Source organism: Maniola jurtina, chromosome 8, assembly GCF_905333055.1.
Source record: "Maniola jurtina chromosome 8, ilManJurt1.1, whole genome shotgun sequence".
Taxonomy (NCBI): Eukaryota; Metazoa; Arthropoda; class Insecta; order Lepidoptera; family Nymphalidae; genus Maniola; species Maniola jurtina.
The window spans coordinates 7,968,361-7,994,140 of record NC_060036.1 but is presented as its reverse complement, the minus strand read 5'-3'; the positions used below and the strand labels follow the sequence as shown (position 1 = coordinate 7,994,140).

Sequence of the window (25,780 nt, the reverse complement as noted above, 5' to 3'; positions counted from 1 at the left end):
TTTGGTGGCGAGTACGTATTAAAGAATGTCGTGCAAGTGTGTCTAACTTTGTAAAACAAGCATACTCGGGCTACTTTGAGAACCCATTAGCAGCAAGGCCTGGACCCCAAATTTTTATATGTGGAAGCTGTATTTCCTCATTGCGTTTATGAGCAAATAAGAACAGACCCTACTTTTACTAAAAAAAAGTATTATAATTTGGCGCGAACCATCTAAACACCATGATGATTATTATTTCTGGATTGTGAATATAACCAGAAGAAACAGCAAAAAAATTGTTCCAAGCGACTCTATTGTAACTTGTAGTCTACAATTAGAACGATTCTGACTTCTGGTGATAAATCTGTACCTCAGCCCCAACCCAGTACCTCCAATCTACTTCAAGAACTTTCAGAAGGTAGTGACGATGTAGTGACTTTTACATCTCAACTTAGACTATTCAATCAAAATGATTTGGACCACTTAATGAGAGATCTTAGATTGTCTAAAAAGCATCAGAACATGTGGCTTCTCGGCTCAAAGGAACAAATCTGATAACATGTGTTACGGTATATTATTCTCACTACTCTCAAAACATTCAGCAGCTGATGTTGCACTTCCAGCGACTTGGGTGCAACATGGGCATTAAGTTTCATTTTCTCTGTAATCATTTAGACTGTTTTCCAGAAAATTTAGGTGACTTTCAACCTAAGATAACTATACCAAAGGGGATAATATCATATGAAAGGGCTCTATTATACATTCTAAAACAGGTTTTATTTATTATTATTATGTAAAATAGTTTTTGATTTATCGCGCAAAATGTAGAAAAAAATATACAATAAGTCAAAAACTGTGAAAAACTGACAATTTTTTTTGAATTCCAAGCCGAAAATATATTTAAGAATTTATTTATTAATAGGAATCGAGAGTTTATGCACTAGATAGAGTTCGTTCATTCACTGAAATTCCCAGTTCATTTACTGGCAATTTATCCTTTTCTTAAATAAAATAATTTATAATAATTAATACCACGCATTTTATTTGATTTTTTGATATTTAAATAATTTAAGAGTGTATACCTACTGTGTACAGACACACAAAATATAAAAATTATATATAGAACGATTCTCATATACCTTAATTTTAGGTCAATGTCAGGGTAGTCCTTATTCGTTCATTTACTGGATCTTTTACCCTCCTACGTCAAAATACTAAAAGTCCGCGTAAATTTCGCAGATTGAAATGTCTGCTTGATTAATTGTCAATAGAGGGTCATGACATGTCAAAATTGCTAGTTTGAAGGTGAAATCGTCTATGTCATTCGCAATGGTTTTCCTCTTAAGCATTCCTTATTTTGCTCAAATAGGGTAATTATTGCCTCTCATCTTAAAATATTTGATTTTTAATCCCCGACCCAAAATGAGGGGTGTGTATCTGTGTATAATATGTGTAAGTATCTGTCTGTGGCAACGTAGCTCCTAAACTAATGAACCGATTTTGAATTAGTTTTTTGAAACTCGGTTCAGCCGTTTGAAAGTTATCAGCTCTTTTCTAGTTACTGTAACCTTCACTTATCGGGGGTGTTATAAATTTTTAATTTACACTTATATATTTATAACCAATAGTATTTGATTTGTGTGAATATTTTTTGTGCAATGATGTGCAAGGAGAGGAAATATCTTACCAGAGTCGTTAGTCAACTTGACAACTCAGTTTTATATTCGAACTTATGGACTAAGAGCCAGCGCGTGCCAAACCTTTTTCTCTGCATACTGTCTCCAACACAAGGAGGAACGATCAGCGACTATAAAGTTTGGAACATGGTGGCTTTGGGAGATAACAGGTGATGGAGGTATAAAAAATCTAACGCCAAAATATGAAGTCATTTTTTTATATTTTCTTCGAAATAATTTAAGAAATCACGTCATAACCTTCCATCTCCAATCAGAATAGTTAATTTGTTTAAGGAGTTGTTTTCATTTCTTGACACCTTAGAAACTTACTTATAGCCTTACTTATAGCGTGTGATTATAGCAACAAAAATGTTTCAATCTATTACTACGAAGAAAGCCAGTAAAAACCCCAAGTAAATAGATAAAGGTGACAAAAGAAAACCAATTTCGATAACGTGTCTCTTGAGGGCAACTCTCTCATAAAGTAACGCTAGTGTGCTTGAACAAAATACTTATAGAAAGTTAAAATTCAACCGTTGTTCAGAAGATCTGATGTTATTTTTTAAGTAAAAAAAACTTGCCAAGTGCAATTAGATTTGCCCTACGAGGTATTTGTAGCTTAGAAAGAAATATGTAAATAGTTATTTGGTTAAATTAATCTATTGTCTAAACAACAAATGCTTATTATTTGGATCGCAAAACTTAGTTAGTTTTTAAGGTTTATAGCTATTTCTAAAACGCTCAGCTAGTTAGAGATTTGTTTTTATTTTTCATGTAATTTTTACTAATTTACTTACATGTTTTTTTTTAATCAATAGATGTTTACGTGGTTTTCCCATTAACATTCCTGGATTCAGCTTCTTAATCCTGATGCTGCAGGAATACTGCCCGCATAGGTTAAAAAGATTCAGGAACTGTTCAATATTTTAGATAGGTACCAAGCAACGACTTCATGATTGGATTCCAAGTCCCAACTCCTCAACTCGGAACTAAGGAAATAAAATAAATAATTAAAATACAAAACAACAACCTTTGAAATCAAACCCTCTCAGGTACAAAAATTCATCGAGCCTTTTTAATAGCTCTTTAAATTGTTGAGGAATTAATTTCCAAGTTACAAGGTTTAAAGTTACAAGGGTCTTTCATTATCAAAGTTGAATTGCGCTAGAGAAGAAATATGAGCGAACTTCGATCATTCAATGGAAAACGCCTGAACGCCTTCAAAAGGAATTTACAAAAAACGCTGCAGGGGTATTTTCTAATACCTGCCGTAATTTTAGAGATCCACAACCAAATATCAAAGAAGGACATTTTTCCGTGCGTTTTATTATCCCACAAAAAAATTCCGCAAACATTTACCTTAACTAAAAGAGATATACACAGATAAGACAGACAATCAATTAGACAGGATTTCTAAGACCATTGTTAATTTTTATGAAACTAACAATAAGATTATGGAATCCTTCGTGGGACACAACGGGATTAACTCAACATTTTTTTAGGGGTTCCGTACCCGAAGGGTGCCAACGGGACCTTATTACAGACTTCACTGTCCATCCGTCTGTCCGTCAGCAGGCTGTATCTCGTGAACCATAATAGGTAGAGACCTGAAATTTTCATAGAATGTGTATATTATAGCTGCTATAACAACAAATACCTATTCAAAATTTCAAAATTGCTGCTATGAAAATTAAAAAAAAGTGTTATTTCTTGTACGATGGTACAGAACTCTTCCTGTGTGAGTCCGACTGGCAATTGGCCGAATTTTTTCCATAACGTCAATGAACTTCAAAATCAGTTATTGTGTTTAGGTATCCCCAGCTTCGATTTTTCCTTTGAATACAAGTGCTTACAATGATTAATGAAAAGCAAAAATGACTTTTTGCTAAAGCATTTTTCATAATAAATGTATAAGGTGACATGAAGAACATGAATCGAGAAGAACGATGTTATTATTTACCCACTGAAATGAAAAAGAGGTCATAAATTCAGATTTTTTATTTAAACATAATATAGGAGTATTGCAAATCATATTTTACTATACTACCGCTACTATCATCATCATCATCATCATTCAACCCATCGCCGGTTCATAATGAGAAGTCAAAGTCTGTCCACGCTGGACAAAAAAACCTACCTAAATAAAAATAGCGAGCAAATGAGCACGTCGGGTCACCTGATGTTAAGTGATTACCGCCACACAAACATTTGCGGCACCAGAGGAACCACGGATGCATTGCCGGCCTTTCAGGAATCTGTTGGTCCGCCCCTTAAGTAACCCCATGTTGTAATCTAGTGGGAATTTTACATACCTTTGAGAATATTATGAAGAAAAGTCAGGCATGCAGGTTTTCTAACGTTTTTAGTATTAGCACTAAAACTGTGGAATGAGTCGTGTAACTATTTGTCTGACAAGTGTAAATCAAAAATTTATAACACCCCCGACAAAATAAAATAAAATAAAATAAAAATTTATAACACCCCCGACAAGTGAAGGTTACAGTAACTAGAAAAGAGCTGATAACTTTCAAACGGCTGAACCGATTTTCTTGGATTATACCTTAGAAAACTGTCGATCAAGCCACCTTTCGAACAAAAAGAAAATAAATTAAAATGGGTTCATTAGTTTAGGAGCTACGATGCCACAGACAGATACACAGATTCACAGATACACAAGTCAAACTTATAACACCCCTCTTTTTGGGTCGGGGGTTATAAATTATATGAGCAGCACATGTAGGTATAAGTAACCTACATGTGCTGCTCATCGTGTATGATCTATATTATAGGTATTGAATATACCATTAAGAAAAAGTAGCGCTCGTCCTCAATATCCATTCTCCACGTAAACCGGACCTGGAATCGATTAAGCACGTACTATCACCACATCCGAATCTATTATGCGATTGTAGTAGGTAGGGACTAGACGACCTTTCTCCGGTTCGCATAAAGATTTTCTTCGTAGACAATGCTACGTCTCACCTTCGTCTCCCTAATAGCGGTCGTATAGGTACGCCTTTATGGTGTACATTTTCGATAACGGTTTTATGTACTTTCCAATGTAGATACAAATTTGTCGGTCGGTACCTACAAAATAACATTATTTTGATAAAAAATAATATTATCTGAATATACTTTCAAAAAATTATTTATAAAAACTTTTTTTTAATTCCTATTACAAGTTAGTCCTTGACTGCAATCTCACATGGCTGGACACTTTGATTTTCCGGGACAAAAAGTAGCCTATGTCCGTCCCTGGGATGCAAGCTATCTCTGTACCAAATATTGTCAAGATCGGTTAAACGGATGGGCCGTGAAAAGCTCGCAGACAGACAGACACACTTTCGTATTTATAATATTAGTAGGATTACATACAAACCTATTTGTACTAAGTCGGGGTTAAAAGCAAAGAGCTTGGTGTTACAAGAATTTTAAATTGTAAACACAAGACTCAGCTTCTGTTAACACGATATACGGGTAGTACGATATGTTTTACAGCTAAACGACATGTAATCTGCAGGGAACGTGAGCATTTACGTCCATGTGCAGTTTTGGCAACGGTCATGGGCGATATATCGCCGGACATTGACAAACACGACTGCGCTATCACGGGGGTGCTTACCTATCTACACTTTCACATCGCTATCTGAACTTTTGAAAAACCGGCCAAATGCGAGTCGGGCCTCGATGTTTCAGGGTTCCGTACATAATTATGAACATCATATTTTGGGTATATTCTTTTCCGAGCTAGAACATCGCAATAAACCGTGAAAGTATTAATTTATTATTATACTTATTTTATTAAGAGGCGTCTCTCCGTCGCTCGCTCCATACAAACGTAGTTCGTCTCTCATTGGAATACTAACCAATCATACTCAATGGAATTTTGTAGAAACGTTCCGGGAACTAATATCTGTGCCTGTGGTTTTCCTTTCCGTTAAAATATTCGGTTTCAAAGTTTACGCGGTCTTAAAAATTCACATACAAATCTTTGACCCCTGTAATTTTAAAACTACATATTTTTAGAAAAATGTAAAACACCACAGGCACAGATATTAGTTTCTAGAATATGTCTGCAAAATTTCATGGAGTTTGGTTGCTTAATATTCAAATGAAATTGGGACTACGATTGTATTGAGTAAGTGACAGAGAGAGCCCTGTTAATGTACCAATCTGACTTTTGTAAGCGCTTTTATAAGAATAAATCGAAGAATCAATAAATACAAAATACACATACAAAGCAAAGCCCAAAAAGTGTTCCTGTTTTTGGTCATAGCTTACAAACTATTTTATGAATCGTTGTTTTCAGTAATTGCTGTTTAAATACAGTACTTATATGGTCCATAATATACCTAAATGTCATATTCCTAAGTTCCTAGTTTTTTAGATAGCCCCCGTCACAAAAATGGTCTAAAATTGACAAATTTTTAAGTTTTTTTTTTTTCAGCTCCTTTTTCATGTATGGGAGCACTATTTCGTTTTGATGATTTGGTTTGAACTAGCACATATAAGGTGCCTGCATACCTAGTCTACTAGTGTGACTGTTTTATTTAGTTCAAAGTATTAGTCATGATCATGATCAACCCATCGCCGGCGCACTACTGAGCATGAGTCTCTTCTTAGAATAAAAAGAGTTTGGCCATGGTTTACCACAATGGCCAAGTTGGCAGACAAAATTTTATTGAATACTGCAAAATACCAAAGCTGAAAACATAGAAGAATAGTTTCTTGACAATATAAGTATGGATAAAGCTTTCTTGAACTGTTATTACGATCAGTTTAAGTAAACAAATAGTATTCTGAGAATGTTACCCTTGCTATAGATGTAATTTTGGCAACACTCACGGAAGATAAATCGGCGGACATTGACAAATACTAGTGCGCTGCAATCACGGACGTCGCTGTCTACACTTCCGCGCCGATATGAGTAATACCGGGATACACCAGTGCTTGTAGTTTCTAACTTGACTAACTAAATTACATTATATATTTCTGTCTGTTATGCACCAAATACAATCAATGTGTAGAAGATTTCTCGAAATTTTCTTATCGACAAAGCTTTGCAAAATCAGCAAGAAACTGATTGAGCTCGCGCTGCTGTTTTAAATTATTATCTATACTAATATTATAAAGAGGAAACCTTTGTATTTTTGTATGTTTGTATTGAATAGGCTCAAAAACTACTGGACCGATTTCAAAATTTCTTTTACCATTACTTAGAGGGATTCTTCCGAATCCGTATAGGCTATATTTTATCCCGGAAAATAGAAAAAATAAATGTCCACCCGTGCGAAGCCGGGGCGGGTCGCTAGTCATACTATGTAGTAGGTACTAATATTTTTACCATATAGGCTAGAAGATTAGGATAGATGTCAGACGGACAGACAGATTGTTAAGAATGCCTAAGTTATTTTTTACCAACTTTTGGAGTACTTGGTTATTGTGTTCGTATTATTGAATTGATAGAGGGGACCAAAAATTGGTCAGTCAACGCCGATACAAACGGAGCGTGTATTTCGTGGAACCGACTTACTTACCAAAGACAAAAGACTTAACAGAGGGAGGAAAACAACGAATTATGATATCTTTATACATTTATAAATTTTATAATAATAAATAATTAATATTACTTACCTAGTTACAATTATTTTTTCAAAAGGGTAACACAGTTAGGTATCCTTCCTCAGGCGGCAGAGCCTCAAATTAGTTTGCTAATAAATTTTGTAAAATTAATAAAGATTTATTTATTCCTCGGTCAAATGAAATAATTTAACTTTGATCACCTTTATGATTTTGACGCAGTAAACTTCAGAACAAGTTTTAATATTCGATGTGGCTGGTTTGATTTTTTTTAAATATAGGACTATTAATATGAACGATAAAATGTCAATTTGAATATTTAAAATAATTTAACGGAGTATATTTTTCCAAGAGAACTTTGAAGCTTTTGTTTGCCAAGATAACTGACCTTATATGCAGGTCCTTACTGGTTTCTATTGTACTAATTTTTATTCAACACAAAAGATTTCTTTTGCCCGCCATTTTGTTAGGGTATCCCATTACGCATGCCAGGAAGTGTGAGTACAAAGGGAGGGAAGCAACGGTGTGGGACGGTCTCATTTTATTTATTCAGGGACTCGTAGGGTAAAAGTGAAAGTAATTCATGCATGCTTATTAAAAGCGGAGTGGTTCTGCCGAAGAATAGAATTAGGGCTACAAACATTTCTTTGGTCCCTTTTTCAGTCTGAGAATAGGCAGATCATGATCATCAACATTATGATAGTGAAAGTGTGTTTGTCAGTTGATTTGTTCTTCAATCACGTCACAACGGAATAACATGATGATGACAACGGACGTAGTTTTTTTGCATGATTGTAGTTAAATACTTGGAGAGTAAAAAGGCTTCTTTATATCTCAGAAAATTGCCTGTCTATCCGTCTGTTTGTCTGTCTGTCTGTTTGTCTTTCTGTCTATCCGTCTGTCTGTCCTCAAGAAAACCTACAGGGTAGTTCCCGTTCACCTGAATTCATGAAATTTGGCAGGTAGTTTGGTAGATAGGTCTTTTAGCACAGGTAGGTAAAGGAAAAAATCCAAAAAGTGAATTAGTGGTTACTTTACAAAAAAAAGTGTACATATGAAAAAAAATATTTACTAAATTACATTAACTTGCAATGTTTTACATAAAAGTGTTAGGTGCGTACGTAGGTATATCTTGTACGGAATAGGCACGGAACTCTTCGTTTACGATGAAAGCTGTCTAGTCAGTCGGGTTGGTTTCTTTCGATATCTTGACCAATCATCGTCATATTTATACAAATTAACACCATACAATATTAAAGTATGTAACACATACACCTTTCTCTTGAATAACTCTATCTATTTATGAAAACCGCATTAAAATCCGTTGTTTATTTTAAAAGATCTAAGCGTACAGAAGGACAGACGGCGGGAAGCGACTTTGTTTTATACTAGAATGTAAAGATAATACTTATAAATAATATGAGTAAAGTATATTGTTCACAATTAATAAAAACACAGTGTTCGTACTGAATCTGCTTTCGCATTCCGAGAAAAAATATAAGTGAGAGAAGAAATTTTACGAGTTTTGTATTTAATTGATATGAATTCTAGGTACTAAAGAGGCAAAGCTTTTATTTATGATCTTTAAAATAGCATATTTTGTATAAAAATATAATTTTTGCTTCGATAGATTTTTTTCAGTTGTCTTCATTAGTATGTCAGGATTTGTATGTTCAGGGAAAAAGTGAAAAAAGCAACAACGTCATTCTCAGTAGCTTCACAAAGAAAAACATAACTAAATTTCCACGGTGAATTTACCTGCCAGGCAGCGATTGTTCGTGTTCGATTGAAATTCTTTATCTATTGTATGGAATTTATAATAAAATGTTTTTCAAGTGTTTCAAAACAATGTTTTATTGGGAAAATAAGATAGGCACTTTGTACTGTAATTTTGTTGATATATTGAATTAAGTAAGATTGCAGAATTTTTATATAGGTAAATAAATTGGGTGATTCAATAATAGAAATTTACTTAGCTTGCTTTTAGGTTTCAATTTGCCTATTTATGAAATTGACCTATTGATCATAATAAGTAAGACGGTACCCTAAAAGAGCAAAGCCCGACTCGCACTTGACCGGTTTCTTTATTATGTGATGTGGGTATTTTTACCCGGTTGCGCCCATTTGTGTATTAATAGGGCTACGCCTTGTGCCGGGTTAAGTAGGTACTTATCTTAATTAGATTTATGAAAAAACTACAAGTTTTAATGAATTAAATTGTACGTACTTACATCTTTTGACGATATGATCCTAGTTGTGTAGGCTAAGTCGCTAGCTAATGGAATCGTGTCGCGAGCTACATTCCAGATTAACTTTAATTAAGCGGATGTTATTTCAAACTCCAGCCGGTAGAAATTTATCTTGTTTGATACATAAATTTAACGTGAAATATAGCACGCGAAATTACAGGCATCTTCATTAATTCTCTTGACACTGTTTCTTATTAAGTTTTGTTTCGGGGATTTACATAATAATTATGGAAAATCTTACTATAGTAACGTTTCAATATTTTAGTGAAATATTGGCCTTTTTGTACCTACTTAAATAATTAATAATAATTTACAGACTTTGCGTAAGCTTTTGGAAATTTCCTAGACTACTCGATAACAAGGATGCTAAATAAGAAGTAGATACCTACAATATCGTAAAACTGTACTACAATAAAACAAAATCTCAAAACTTTTGATAAGCTCTACTAGGTCCACTGGAACTCAAATATTTAACCAGTCAAGGTATTTAACAAGTAGGTACAGTGGCAGCAGGAAATTTTCAGTGTTGCTCTTACGGATTTTCTGTCTTCTTTGCATGCTATGAAGTCTTACTGCTGAAAAATTCTTTCGTTTCACCGCGGTTAATTAACTCATCTAGTGACAGAAAGGCTGTCTCATTTATTGCGCAGCCTTACTGTTCAGAGCGGAAATGCAGGTACTACCTATTCTTAGTACCATTTCACACGAGCATGATTTGTACGGTAATTGCGTACTAATTAGATAAGGCTAGGTACCTTTAAGTTTTATTATAAAACTAGCTGATGCCCGCGGCTTCGCCCGCGTGGAGTTCGGTTTTTGAAGTCCTGTAGGAACTCTTTTATTTTCCGGGATAAAAAGTAGCCTATGTCCTTTCCCAGGATGTATCCCAAGTCTGTACCAAATTTCATTAAAATCGGTTCAGCGGTTGGGCCGTGAAAACGTAGCAGACAGACAGACAGACACACATTGGCATTTATAATATTAGTATGGATCATCAACTAAAAATACGAACGTTGTATTGGTAGTTGCTATAAAATATAAAAAAATGAGAAAAATAACTTTCATTTTTAACCCCCGACCCAAAAAGAGGGGTGTTATAAGTTTGACGTGTGTATCTGTGTATCTGTGTATCTGTGTATCTGTGTATCTGTGTATCTGTGTATCTGTGTATCTGTGTATCTGTGTATCGGTGTATCTGTGTATCTGTGTATCTGTGTATCTGTGTATCGGTGTATCTGTGTATCTGTCTGTGGCCTCGTAGCGCCTAAACGAATGAACCGATTTTAATTTAGTTTTTTTTGTTTGAAAGGTGGCTTGATCGAGAGTGTTCTTAGCTATAATCCAAAAAAATTGGTTCAGCCGTTTGGAAGTTATCAGCTCTTTTCTGGTTTTCTTATTACTTTTATCTCAGGGCCACCAGAGGTTACGTATTTTCTGACAAAGGAAATATGTACGATTGAGTAGTGTTAGTAAGTACTAAGAACGCATGCCTAGCCTACCTGCTAGCTTGCTTAGACGGCCAATTTTCAGGTTTCTGATAATCAAGGTACATAAAAACATTACTTACCTCACGTAAATTCTCCAAGCTGATTTTTACGTATATTTTAGGCAATATCCTTAAAAATAAGTCGCCAATACTCCTAGACACTTCCCGCGTCGGCCGTATTGCTTTGCAGACGCTTTAAAGCTCCCAAAACAAGTAATTACTTAACTGCACGTAAATTCTGACGCTCCATTTTTATATATGTCCACCAGACAACTATTTTAAAACCTTTTACAAGAAGACAGACCGATCCAGAGGGCCAATCATGCCCTAAATTCAATTTTAATGCCTCTGTGGGTTTGAGCTCGAGAGCATTATCTACGCGCATGAGACTGAGTGAGACATGTATTAGGATGTATTGACTTCTCTCTCTCTCTCTCTCTCTTTCTCACTCTCTTATAGTTTACTTATGTCAATTAATTATTAATATTTAAAAAAGTCTGCTAAAAATTAAAAAAATTGGAGAATTTACGTGAGGTAAGTAATGTTTTTATGTACCTTGATTACCTGATACCTGAAAATTGGCCGTCTAAGCAAGCTAGCAGGTCTGTAGGCATGCGTTCTTAGTACATACTAACACTACTCAATCGTCCACATTTCGTTCGTCAGAAAATACGTGACCTCTGGTGGCCCTGGGATCTTTCACTATTGTAACAGAGGTTCATAATATTATGTCAATTTACAAATGTCAAGCTATCAAGATGGACGTTGCCTAGATACATAATTATTTATTTGAAACAAGATTTGAAAATGATGTTTTGGAAAACTCAGATACTTAGGATCGTAGGCGCGGAATTTCTAATTTATAAAATATTATAATCACAGTTAAACGACAAAACATCAATTCAATTATTATATCCAACAGTTAACCAAAGGCCACGAACAATTAACCCAAGCCCAAACTATAGTCAAACTATTTTTAGGGTTCAGTAGGTATCTGTAGAGAAAAAAAAATGTTGTAGCCTCGACAGTTGTAGTCGCGTAGGTGTGCATGGCATCATTAAATATCGTGGGAGGCGATGACCCTCCGCGTGGCTGAGGTTCCCGCTTCGTAGTCGCTTTGTCGCGCAGGTTTGGATTGCCACCTTCTTTTATTTTATCTGCTCGAACTCAGCTTATTTACTTTGACAAAATACGTTTAAAATTCATCATCATCAGGATCAACCCATCGCCGGCTCACTACTGAGCACAAGTCTCCTCTCAGAATGAGAAGCTACCACACTGGCCAAGCACGTATTGGCAGACCTCACGCACCTTTGAGGGAGCATTATGGCCAACTCTCAAGCATGCAGGTTTCCTGACGGTGTTTTCCTTCACCACTTCGTTGTCTCTCTGTGTGTCCGTCTGTCGCATCTTTCAAGAGAATCAAAACTTATAAATTGGGTACTTCCCGTTTACCTAGAATCATGAAAGGCAGGTAGCAATATCTTATAGCCCAAGCACTCTACTCCTGTGGCCCAAGTAAAGAGAAAAATCCGACAACTGAATTGTCATTACATAAAAAAAAACTTGCACGGAACTCTTCATGTGTGAGGCAGACTCACACTTGAACGATTTTTGAAAGTTATGTCAAATAAAAATTTGACATGCAATAACAAACAAAATAAAATACAAGCCACTTTATTCCTTATTTCATCGGGTGAAAGTCGATTTCAATTTAATCGTATATCTTAAAAAGCGAAATATTATACGACTACGTAAAATGGGTACATTTTTAAAGCAACGACATGTTAGAAACAGAAATTTCGTTTTGGTCGTGTTAAACTATAAGTGAATACTTTGTGAGTCATTCAGATAATTCTTGATTTAGTGATGTTCGGTTAAAAATATTTCATGGAACGTATAATTAACATAACATTGATGTTACTTTTGAAGAGATATTAGTTGCCTTATTGGATTTATATTATTATACAAATTGGGTCTTAGAATGGCACAAATAAACGGTAATTTATAAATAAAAGTTTAAAAAGCGTGAAATAAAAATTAAATTAAAAATTTAAAAAACCCCCGACACATAAACCTCTAAAAAGTAAAAAATAATAGGTAAGTATGTATGGGCCCTTTAAGAATAGTATAAATAGTAAAGTTTTTATCCAAGCGCTCGTTGCGTCGGGGGACCGCTAAAGTTAACAAAAACTATTCTTTCTACAACAGATGACTTTCATAGTTTATGATAGGTAGCGGTCCCCTGGCGCAACGAGCGCTTGGATAAAAACTTTACTATTTATACTATTCTTAAAGGGCCCATACATACTTACCTATTATTTTTTACTTTTTAGAGGTTTATGTGTCGGGGGTTTTTTAAATTTTTAATTTAATTTTTATAGTTCTAGTATACAGTAACATTTCCTCAACCTAAAGATGAAAATATAAAAGACCGACACGTCAAAGCTATCTAACCATACAAATTCATTTTGGTGGGGCACATAAAAATGTAACATGGCGGCACTTAACACCCTAACGCCCGCCATGAGGTATTACAGGCGTTAGTGGCCACTATGGAATGTGTATCCCATAAAGATAATCGATCTCATCAACTGCTTTCTACGTGTAGGTATTTTGGATGGAAATAACAAGACCTGTGCTCAGGCAATTAAGTTCTCAAATGAAGGAATCCAAAAGCTTTTAATTGTTAAAACCATGTCGTTGCAAAATACTTTAAATAAAAACTTAAAAAAAAATTAAGTGTCGTATTTGTTTGAACGAGCTAATCTTCGGAATGGCTAAACCTATTTACGGGACTTTCACAGACAAGTAGAGAATTAACCAAGAAGTAATATAGGCTACTTTTTAACCGACTTTGGAAAATGGAGTTGTGTTTTTCTACCTATGTACACTGATATCTCCGAGATTTCTGAACCGATTTGCATAATTTTTTTTAATCGTTAAGGAAACTATGCGACGTTGTTCCGTAAAAAATTTGGATTCCAACTCCTCAATCCTGATGCTGCAGGGGATCTGACCAATCCACGCGGGTGAAGCTGCGGGCTAGTCACAACTAATTTTATTAGATCATCATTTATCAACATCATCGCGTGTCTATTTCATCGAAGTTTGGCGGTCATCAAACGAAAAGTTTTTTATCTAAAGCCTCTTTTAACTTCGAGTTACTAAGCCCTTAAGTGTGTAGTGAAGAGCTTGTAATAATTATTAATTATTGTGAACTAATTGTAGAACGAGAATTAAAAAAAAATATTAATATTTTTAATTGGACGATGTTACGCAAAAAGAATTCAACCCACACTTTTTCTTTAACTTTAAAATCTGAACTTTAAGTTGAATATCAAAAACTTTGTGTGGGTTGAATCATTTTAACACAGCAATATAATATCTGGTGTTACAATAATTTTCATGAAAAGTTGAAATATGGCTATGTTTCTGTGTAATATTATATAGAAGTGAATAAGTGGGTTCAGTAAGGAGAGATTTAACCGTCTTTCTTCTTTTGTTATTCCAGGTCCTGCATCCACACTTAGAAGTAGTCGATCTGTCGTAATCAAAGATCCAATCAAAGGCATTGGTGTAAATTATCACGATAATGAATCTGGTAAAGTGTCGTTTTTTCTACACATTTTTCATAAAAATGCAATATTTTTTACATGAAAACTAGATGAGATTCATAAATTATTCGATAGGATCCATGTTAGCTTTCGGACTTCAATCAACCCTGGACAGCAATATATTGGAAGATAGGTACGTACGCGGTCGTTTGAAAATTGTATTGAGGGAGTATCGCAATAGTGAAAAGGCTTTTATTATATGAATTTTTTTTTTTGTAAAAATTTGTAAAAACTATGAATAGTTCATATTTTATTTTACTATATTTTATCCGCGATACTTACCTCTATAGAAATTGTTTATTTTCTTGGCATGAAATGTATATTATGTACCTTATCTCTAAGTCGTGTGTGTATTGTGCAAAAGCCATACTAGCGAAAGTGTGTCTGTCTGTCTGTCTGCTACCTTTTCACGGCCCAACAATTTAACCGATTCTAACGAAATTTGGTACAGGGTTAGCTTATATCTCGGGGACGGACATAGGCTTCTTTTTATCCCGGAAAATCAAAGAGTTCTCACGGGATTCCTAAATAGGTATTGGTACCGCTTAACCGATTTGTATGAAATTTGGTACCGAGGTAGCTTGCGTCCCTGTGATTGGCATTGGCAACTTTTTATCCCGGAAAATCAAACACTTCCCACGGGATCTTTAAAAATCTAAATCCACGCGGACTGAGTCGCGGGTATCCTCTAGTGCCACATAAATAAAAAAAGGAAATGCATCCTATACGGATCACGTTGTCATAAAAATGTAGGTATGCGTAGCAAGAAGTTGTATCTATAAGCAATGGACTCTTATTATGTTGTAAGTGTAATGAATGAAATGAAAATGTTCAACTCTGTAAGGGAGTTGAAGCATGGTTCAAACTACATAGAATGGAACTCTCCAAAACATAGATTAGTTTCGGTATGGTACCGACGCATTCAATTTGTCCATACCTACTCTATCTTATATTAAGGAACTGTTATTTTTATATACGTTAAGAGAAAACGTCTTACAACTCCCTGGATAGCGACTACGATCACACTAATATTATAAAGGCGAAAGTTTGTATGTGTGTGTGTATGTTTGTTACTCCTTCACGCAAAAACTACTGAACGGATTTGACTGAAATTCAGAATGGAGATAGATAATATCCTGGATTAGCTTATAGGCTACTTTTTATCCCGGAAAACCAAAGAGTTCCTACGGGATTTCGAAAAACCTAAATCCACGCGGACGAAGTCGCGGGCGTCAGCTAGTATCTAATATTAATGTCAATTATTAATGTAAATTAAAAATCATAGTTTCGTTTATGATTGGCTGGTGACTCAAAATAGTTAGCACCCACTGAGGTTTTTGCTTCTATCATATTTTGTGATATGGGATTAAGTACGTAACAGAGGGAGTGCTATACTTTATTTCTGCAGATAAGGTATAGATTTTCATATCCCATCCATTTAACCTATTCTCAAAAAGCTCAAACGATTCAGACGAGATAAAGCTAGGAACTAGCTAAAGGAAAAGGCTATATACCTATAAAACTTTACAATACGTTAAGTATAAAATTGGCAAGCAGTTTTAAAGTCACACTGTTTATGTGAAAACTTATAGACGCGCTGTGGCTCTACTGGCAAACTTGAGGACAAGTGTGCAAGACGTGCCATTTTCCCGTAATAGCGGCTTGAGTTACCTAGGAAAAGTTTCAACTTGGTCAAGATTGTGGAATAAAAAAAAAATGAGTTGTAGGACTTCGGGGCTTACAAAGTTGACTCTATACCTAAACTTGTGCCATGGATTTTTTGATTTCTTTATTCGTATTAGCAGGCGGGCTCAGGTAACTATTTTCTGTGGCTCTGTTAACAAACTTAAAGACAAACGGACTCTTCTAGTTTCGGGGCCAGGACTCCAAGAAAATTATAAATGTATATTATATGTGTTTTGATCAATAAGAATTTCATTTCATTTTATTTCGTCAGTTTCCCTTCCACTTTTAAAAGATATATTTTCCTTAGATAAACCTTCAAGTCAAGCGCTAGTCTATAAATAAAAAATAGCATATTATATTATAAATAGCCTGTTTATAAAAGACCGTCAAAATCAGTTAAGCCTTTTAAAAACTTAGCTCATACAAATAAACAGACAAAAAATAAGAATCTGGTGAAGGTGTTGAACAAGTGGAAATAACCATAGTAGGTATAAGCTTATGAAAAGATATAACTTATTTTCTGTAGATACTAATAAACAAAGGTTCTCTAAGCTGTCTTTGTAAAAATAAAAATCATTTTTTTCAATTCAGAAGTCACAACAATACAAAAATCCGTTCATGATAAAGAAAAAAATATTGTCAAAAGTTCTGCATGCCACGTCCACGACTAACCATTCATCGGCTGCGTAAAATTTTGTGTGCCTTTACGTGTCAGTTTTAACAACAGAATGAGTTTTTGGGTGGCTTTTTCTGATTTTAAACTTCATCTGAGTTCAAAACATGGCGAGCAATTTTGTCGTTTTTAGGATTCCGTACCTCAAAAGAAAAAACGGAACCCTTATAGGATCACTTTTTTGTCTGTCTGTCCATCCGTCCGTTCGTCCGTCCGTCCGTCGTGTCGGTCAAGAAAACCTATAGGGTACTTCCCGTTGACCTAGAATCGTGAAATTTGGCAGGTGGGTAGGTCTTATAGCACAAATAACGGTTAATATGAAAACCGTGAATGTGGTTACATCACAGAAAAAAAATTAAAATGTGTTTTAATTTTCAAACCAAGATAACTACAAGAAGTGTGGCATCATATGAAAGGACTTTACTTGTACATTCTAAAACTGATTTTCATTTATTTTTAAACATAATAGTTTTTGATTTATCGTGCAAAATGTCGGAAGAAATACCCGAGTACGGAACCCTCGATGCGCGGGTCTGACTCGCACTTGGCTGGTTTTTTTTTTAAATGCCGTGTGGAGCTGAGAAGACGGTTCGGGTCGGCTTCAAGACCAGGCTTCTTGGCCTGACGCTGCTCAAATGGATACGATGAAGCTTTCATTAGTAGTTTGTGGTATTTGTTCGTTAGACTAGAAATGTTGGGTATAAGCAGCCGTTACTTTACGGAAGTATTTGGTTAAGATCAACCAAAACAGTCAAATCTGTATGGGTACAACGTGCAGTATGCGATATGCATCCCCCATCCTACTAAAGAAGCAGGACAAGCAAACAATACACACTAACAACACTTAGATCTTCCAAAACACACCCGACGTACATTTCACTCCGACGCCGGAGCATTCTCAGGAAACAAAGTGAACATCGGCTCGAGAGGCTCGATATGAGCGACGTCGCGTCGTTGTATAGGTACCTAATATGCTAGTATAATATTATTAGATTTTTATAACCACCTCGAGAGCCAGTAGAAAGGGCCGATATTATGAGTAGGTATGGAAGGGCAATAAATTCGTTTTCAGCAACGTAGAAATAAGAGCTCAGATTATTTCGCACCATTTACTCCTTTCATCCCTCTTCAAGATACCCGGTTTCATAAAAATAATTTTCGCTGCAAGATTGAAGTTTTGGACTACAGCCCTCGGGTTAATCGAATTTCGAGGTTTTTCTTGGCAAATTTATTACTTCTTTGACTTTTTATCACCAACTCTTGAATAATATTATCTATACTTAGTAATATTATCTGTAGCGCCCTTAGTACCCTAAGTATTACCTCGATAAAGGCACGCTAAAGGACGTACCATGACTCATGAGGCTTTCAGGCGAATAGTTTTTTTCTCGAGTTCAATGCGCACCATGCATAAAAGTAGGTATGTCAAAATGAACGTCGTAATGTAACCTTTGAGGCAAAAGCCTAAGTTTGCCTCAAGGAGGCTGCTCAGACTAAGGCTGGTTTAATAGATATGAATCTTAAGATCCTTTTTGGCTGAAAAAACTGTTATCTGAAATAAATATTCATTTTTGCCTTAAAAATCATAAGTACTGTATAAATGTCATAATAAGGAAAATTTCTTAGAAGATTTTTCCTGTTTTTATAATTTTACTAGCGATCCGGTCCGGCTTCGCACGGGTGGACATTTATTTTTTCTATTTTCCGGGATAAAATATAGCCTATACGGATTCGAAAGAATCCCTCTAAGTAATGGTAAAAGAAATTTTGAAATCGGTCCAGTAGTTTTTGAGCCTATTCAATACAAACATACAAAAATACAAAAATACAAAGGTTTCCTCTTTATAATATTAGTATAGATTAAAGTGTTTTACCTACACTTGCAAGAAATTCGGAAATAAAGTAACCTACCCAGTCCACCAATGTCCCCTTCATCAATGACTATATAAGTGTTTTAGGCTGTTAAAAAATACATACTTAATTAAAGATTTCGTCATCAGCAGTGAAGGGACCGTGGTCTAAACGGACTAAAGGAAATGCACGGCTGCGATAGCCAGAGGAATACAGGTTCAATCACTACTGGTTTCCCAATTTTTACATGTTTTGAAAATTTATTTCAGAATTTACCTTATAGGTTTTACAATACATAAAGTTTATACCCACAAGGATTCAATGAACCGTGTTTAGGACACCTCTTTGTTCTATAAATCATTCATTGGCGCAATAAAATTATGTCCCAGAGCAACCAATTCAGCGCAGGCCTAGAGGATTTATTAAAACAGGTCAGGTCGGTGAAAACGACTGAAATATTGGACACGTCGGCCAAATTTATAGACATAATATGTTGTAGGCACGGGTAGCACAATTTCTGAGAGTTTGCTGTGATTTTTTATCTCGTAAAAGGATAACACGAATTTTGGTTTCGGCTAGTTTACCCATGTTTAGATGCGAGCTGACAAATGTATGACCATAAAGGATGGAAACAAAAGATTATGTATCTGCAGTTAACAGGGCTCTCTCCGTCACTTACTCCATACAATCGTAGTACCAATTTCATTTGAATATTAAGTAACCAAAGTCCATGAAATTTTGCAGACATATTCTAGAAACTAATATCTGTGCCTGTAGTGTTTTAGATTTTTCTAAAAATATGTAGTTTTAAAATTACAGGCGCTTAAAGATTTGTATGTGAATTTTTAAGACCGCGTAACTTTGAAACCGAATATTTTAACAGAAATCTGGAAAACTACGGGCATAGATATTAGTTTCTAGAATATGTCTGCAAAATTTCATAGACTTTGGTTGCTTAATATTCAAATGAAATTGGAACTACATTTGTATGGAGCGAGTGACATAACTTATAATAAAAGTATAACTGGACGGTTTTTGTACATTGAATATATTTTGAAAATTCTACTTGGAGGAAGCATTATTATCGACATAGAGCCTAACAACGCTTTTTTAAAAATTTTGTTTGACTGTACCTAAACGCTTAACATTGAAATTACAGAAGCGATTTAAACGCAGGAATTAATTAATTTTTGCTGTAAGTAAATATGAAATCCTATGAAGCATCTTTCCGCTAAGTAACTCAATATCACTGGTTACCTACAGGCAAAACTATAAATAATTTCCAGTCGATATAAATAAATGGCAGTATTTTTGTGAACAATGCTCTAAGAACCCACGCTTTGGGTGTAGTCAAAAATTTCAATCTTGCAGGAGAAAATCCTTTTCATAGAACCGGGTATTATGAAAACGGTAGATGAAAGGAGTAAATGGTGCGAAATAATCTGAACTCTTAGTTCTACGTAGCTGAAAACGAATTTATTGCCACTCGATACTCATAGCGACCCATTTTATTGACACCTTAATACCGCACCAAATGTTTGGCATAGTGAACCTTAAGCAAACATATTCTTTTTCATATATTTTCTGTTATAAGGCGCGGCTTTTTAGAAATCTTGAGGGTTAATTTTTATTAGGCGGCTCGTCTTTATCAGTAAGTTTATATTAGGGTTCTCAGACCCCTTCAGTAAAAGCGGTGACAGCCTAGTGACCACAATGGGCCAGTGTAGAAGGACTATGACTTAAGCCTTTCTCATTCTGAGAAAGACCCTTGCTAATAGTGGGCTGGCGATAGGTTGACTATGATGATGATGAGATGATGACTATCTCTATGTTTAAAACTCTAAATAATAATATTAATCACGATCGATGCCTTCAAAGTTTCAAACCAAGAGTTCACTGTGATCTATAGATATAATGAATGAAAAGATGACTGACTGACTGATCAACGCACAGCTCAAACCACAGGACAGCTAGAACTGAAGTTTGGCATGCAGCTAGCTAGCTAAACAAAAAAGCATACAGTCGAATTGAGAACCTCTCCTTTTTTGAAGCCAGTTAACAAACTGGGTAGGTAGGTAGGAATACCAACCTCAAAATCGATAGAAATATGTTTGTATAATAACAATATGTTATTCCACGATACGTGCTCCTACTCGTATCTTAAGAATAAAAGCGACAATTCTTAGCAAAAAAGATTAATATCTAGAAAATTGAAGTTGTAAAATGAATATCGTTTATTACCGCGATACGTGATATTTCACGGTCATTTTCCTCCATCCTGTTTATATTCGAATTTTCAGACGCTGGAGTTTCCTCATAACAGTAACATTATTTTTTATACTTTTGTAAGTAGAGTATTCCTACAAATTGTTCACCTCATCGTGTTTTGAATTTCGTTGTCTACTATAATCTAATATCCTATACCTACTTGACACGAAAAATATATAAAAATCGTGACAATTATCTGAACTCCTCGGGGATTCCTAAACTTTTAACCAAATTCATACTCGTTAAATGCGAAAGAACCTATTTCTGTCTGTCTGTCTGTTTATCTGTCTATCTACTCGCTTTTCCTCACGATCGGTTAGACGGGTGGACCATTTAACCGATTGTGAGGTTACAGAAATAGCTTGCACCTCCGGGAAGGCCTAAGCTACTTTTGACCCCGGAAAATCAAAGAATTCCACGAGATTTCAAAAAAAAGTAAGCATGGACGAAGTTGCGGGCACCACCTACTTTCATATTCAGGTCATATTTTCAAAACATTAGAGTTCCCCATGATTTTTTTTTTATTATTATTTATTACTCATAGGCAAGCGCTTGACAACAATCACACCTGATGGAAAGTGATGATGTGGCCTAAGATGGCTACTTTCGGAAAGGCCTACGTCCATCAATGGACGCAAACAGGCTGACTGAATGGTAGCGAAATTCAAAACTGTTAGGAAATATGAATGTTATTAAGGTGACTTTTATAAACTTAAGTTTTAATTTCAGCGAGGAAATTCTTATAGCATTAAAAATTAATGGCATATTCTCTTCATCTAATTTTGTTGGAATGTAGACGGAAGAGGAACGGCTAAATTAAAATTTTTACCTTCAGTGCTCTACGCAGTATAATGTCTTTAGAATTATTAAACGTAACGTGAATATAACATACCCTCGCTTTATTAATTTTTAAACCGGACTATGAAACACGTAAAATGGCCGCATGACTGCATGATATTTCGTAAACGGTGATTAATTTCAAAAAACATATTTTAAGAATTCCGTACCTCAAAAGGATAATAGGAACCGTTATAGGATCACTTCGTTGTCTATCTGTCTGTCGTGTCTGTCAAGAAAAGGGAATCAAAACCCACTTCCCATTGACCTAGTATCATGAAATTTGGCAGGTATGTAGTCTCATAGCACCTTAGGTACCTACATAGATTTAAATAACTGGATTAATGCTATTCAAAACTCAAATACGGTAGTGTTTCGTAGTTATACTAGGTCTGGCACCCACTGGCTCTGTCCAAAACACTTTAAGAGCTCGTTCACAGAGGCTGCGTAAGCGTTGCGTAAGCGTAGACATAGCACGTACCATTGCGTTGTAATGTATGGAACTGTATGAAATATGACATAGCGCTTGCGTGGCGTGAAAGTTCACGCGGTAGACATAATGCGTGCAGTTACGTCTACGGGTTCACGCGCGTCACGTGTCACGTGTACGTACTGCATACACAATTGGTGTGAATCGGCCTTAAAGGTCATTACTAAGAATATAATATTAACCTCATAACGATTTTCGAATACCTATTTAACCAGGTATCACTGTTTGATATCTTGAATTTCATATTCAGACTCGAATTTTATAGCGGTAAAAAAGTGGTGATAGCCTATTGGTTAAGACGTCGGCATCCTAGTTGGAGTCCAAGGTTCGATCCCAGGTATGCCCTCTGTTTTTACGGAGTTTGTGAATTTTAAGCAACTGAATATCAATTGCTTTAACCGTGAACGAAAATATCGTGAAAATAAGTCTGCCATAACAATGTTCTCAAAAGTGTGTGAAGTCTGCCAATCCGCACTTGACCAGCGTGGTAGACTACGGCCAAACCTTTCTAATTCTGAGAGGAGATCTGTGCTCAGTAGTGAGCCGGCGATTGGTTGGTGATGACGATGATGATGATAGCGTTAACAGGTTTCTGTAGCAGTGCTAAATTTCATTTTGTAGCGTTCAAAGTTTGTTTTTAAAAGACAGACAGACGGACGGGCAGATGGACTGAACAAAATATAAGTATTCCTTGTATTTTATATTGTATATTGTATTACTTTTGGATCCTAAAAAGGGAGATAAATTGTGTTAGCTTGTTTGTCAAAGGACCGTGCCCTCGAGTTTAAGAGCACGTCTGAATTGAAACTCTCTCAAAGATACTTGTGTTAAATGAAAGTTGAAACAGAATATCAACTATATAGTAAATGAGATAAACTGAGAGGTTATATAAATTGAAATACGCTATTCCGATTATCTGTGGAAATATGTACCTTAGGTAGGTACATATTTCCACAGCAAAGTAGGTACATTTTCCTGCAATCATTCGTATTCGAATTCGTAAAAATACGACTCAAACGGCTTGTGCACTCATTTGATCCGTCAAAATACGAATCATATGAACTTACACAATAAGCACTTTTTTACACTTAGGGTTCCGTACCCGAAAGGTGACAACGGGACCCTATTACTAAGACTCCACTGTCCGTTCGTCCGTCTGTCTGTCAGTGGGCTGTATCTTGTGAACCATAATAGGTAGAGACCTGAAATTTTCACAGAATACGTATTTCTAATGCCGCTATTACAAAAAATACACCAATGAAAATTAAAAATAATTAAAAAGTGTTATTTCTTGTATGATGAACGGAACCCATCCTGTGCCAGTCCGACTCGCACTTGATCGGTTTTTTACTACAAAACCAGACCTGATTCTGACAAGCTCTTTTTATTTCATAAAGGTTATACCATCATATTGATTCTATGTAGCTAAGTACCTTTAAATGAAGATCTGATAAATAGTTTCGGAGATGGAAGACGAAACTCCATGGGTCTCAATTATCACGAGGAAGATTTATGGTAATAAATATATATTATAATGTACGTTTTAACACATAGATTGGGTAACTGAAAAGTACGCTCTATTGTCTCATTTTTAGAGTTTTTGTATGTATAATATGGTGTAATTCTGATACAATGAACTTCATAAAAGTATCAACCTAGCATAAAGCAGCATAGAGGTCTTTCCTCACCTGCGTCGGTCACCGAGCTCATCCGCTCGAGAAATAGGATTATTGGATAATCCATGTGACAATGTAGGTATGGCGGCCCTAATTTTTCCAAGATAGACAAGAGATATAATTTCTTTTTCGTAGTTACTGACTGATTGACTAAATTGTTGTAGTCTAGTCTGACAAGAATTTCTTACACCGAATAATTAAGTAGAAGTTTCGCTTCTATCGGAGTCTCCTGGCGCCAGATTTTTTTCTCATTTTACTCTCCGGCGGTCAAGCGCGCTATAAGAAGTTTCATTTCAAAAATACACTTCAAAATCTGGCTACCCGTGAGAAGCCGGGACGTGTCGCTAGTAAACAATAATAACAAATTCGATAACAAGTGTAAATTAAAAATTTATAACACCCCCGACGATCCAAAGTATCTGAGTTTTCCAAAACATCATTTTCAAATAAATAATCATGTATTTAGGCAACGTCCATCTTGACAGCTTGACATTTGTCTATTGACATAATATTATGAACCTAACGGTTATGTAACCTTCTTTTCTACAAGAAAACTAGAAAAGAGCTGATAACTCTTAAACGGCTGAACCAATTTTTTTAGATTATAGCTAAGAACACTCTCGATAAAGCCACCTTTCAAACAAAAAAAACTAAATTAAAATCGGTTCATTCGTTTAGGCGCTACGATGCCACAGACAGATACACAGATACACAGATACACAGACACACAGATACACAGACACACAGATACACAGATACACACGTCGAACTTATAACACCCCTCTTTTTGGGTCGGGGGTTAAAAAATACCATAAATGGCACGTTTCATCTAGCGGCACATTAAAACAAATGGGCTGGTAAGGTATCTTCCATTCGAATATTTGAATAATTCATGTACACAATCTTTATACCAGACAACGGAGAGCATTTTACAGAACAAACAAATTTTATTGATCTCACCGGCGCTGTTTGTGCCTTCACAATAAAATATTTACATTTACTTCGCAACACCTGGCCTAGCTGGCGCCGCCCACCGCAGACATTAGAATAATGAAATGTCCGCTCCCAACCCTTTCCCGGTGAATGAAATACATTAAAACACTAACATATTATTTCAGAGCTTACCTACGTAAATAAAATATAAACATGTGTAAGGTTATTTTTAAAAATTGATTTGAGTTGTCAAAAATAATATAAAATTATTAATTTATCTAATGCAGGTAGTTTGATAAAATCGATATTTCGCTCATTCGATGTCATACAATCTGTTACTAGGAGGCCGACAAGATTGAACTTGCATAAATACGGGTGTTTTGAAGGTTTTAGTTCAGTCTCCTTCCGAGATTCGGAGCGATATCGCATATTTTCGGTATTTGGGTTGTGAACTGGATAATTAGATGTTGTGATAGCAATCACGCTCTAATTAAATTATTTATTTTGGCATTAGTTTGTTTAGATTAAAACTCTCGGATAACCTTACACATTAAACTTGTGTTTTTTTTGTGTTGGTTTTGGAGAGGACATTCCAATAATTCGATAAAAATATTTAAATAATACCTGCTTTTCTGAGTGACGCCAATAATTCAGAAGCGGGACGTGTCTCACGTTGCCTTCATTTCGCTTTGGTATCTTTTTCAAAACAACCCACATTTGATAAATTTTTTTTAATGAGTTCGGTGGTTTTGGTGATTTGGTGATTAAAATTTTAAGTT

At 35.4% G+C, this 25,780-nt stretch overlaps 2 long non-coding RNA genes across 2 annotated transcripts; one reads left to right on the top strand and one right to left on the bottom strand.

The window, feature by feature from the left end:
- Positions 1 to 5,930: 5,930 nt before the first annotated feature.
- On the bottom strand, positions 5,931 to 24,889 carry LOC123867352. Its single transcript, XR_006796393.1, has 3 exons — positions 24,879 to 24,889; positions 16,812 to 16,818; positions 5,931 to 5,986 (listed from the first exon to the last, which is right to left on the bottom strand). It is a non-coding gene; the product is annotated as an uncharacterized LOC123867352 (long non-coding RNA).
- On the top strand, positions 21,090 to 21,956 carry LOC123867354. The gene is made up of 2 exons (XR_006796394.1): positions 21,090 to 21,142; positions 21,795 to 21,956. It is a non-coding gene; the product is annotated as an uncharacterized LOC123867354 (long non-coding RNA).
- Positions 24,890 to 25,780: the final 891 nt, after the last annotated feature.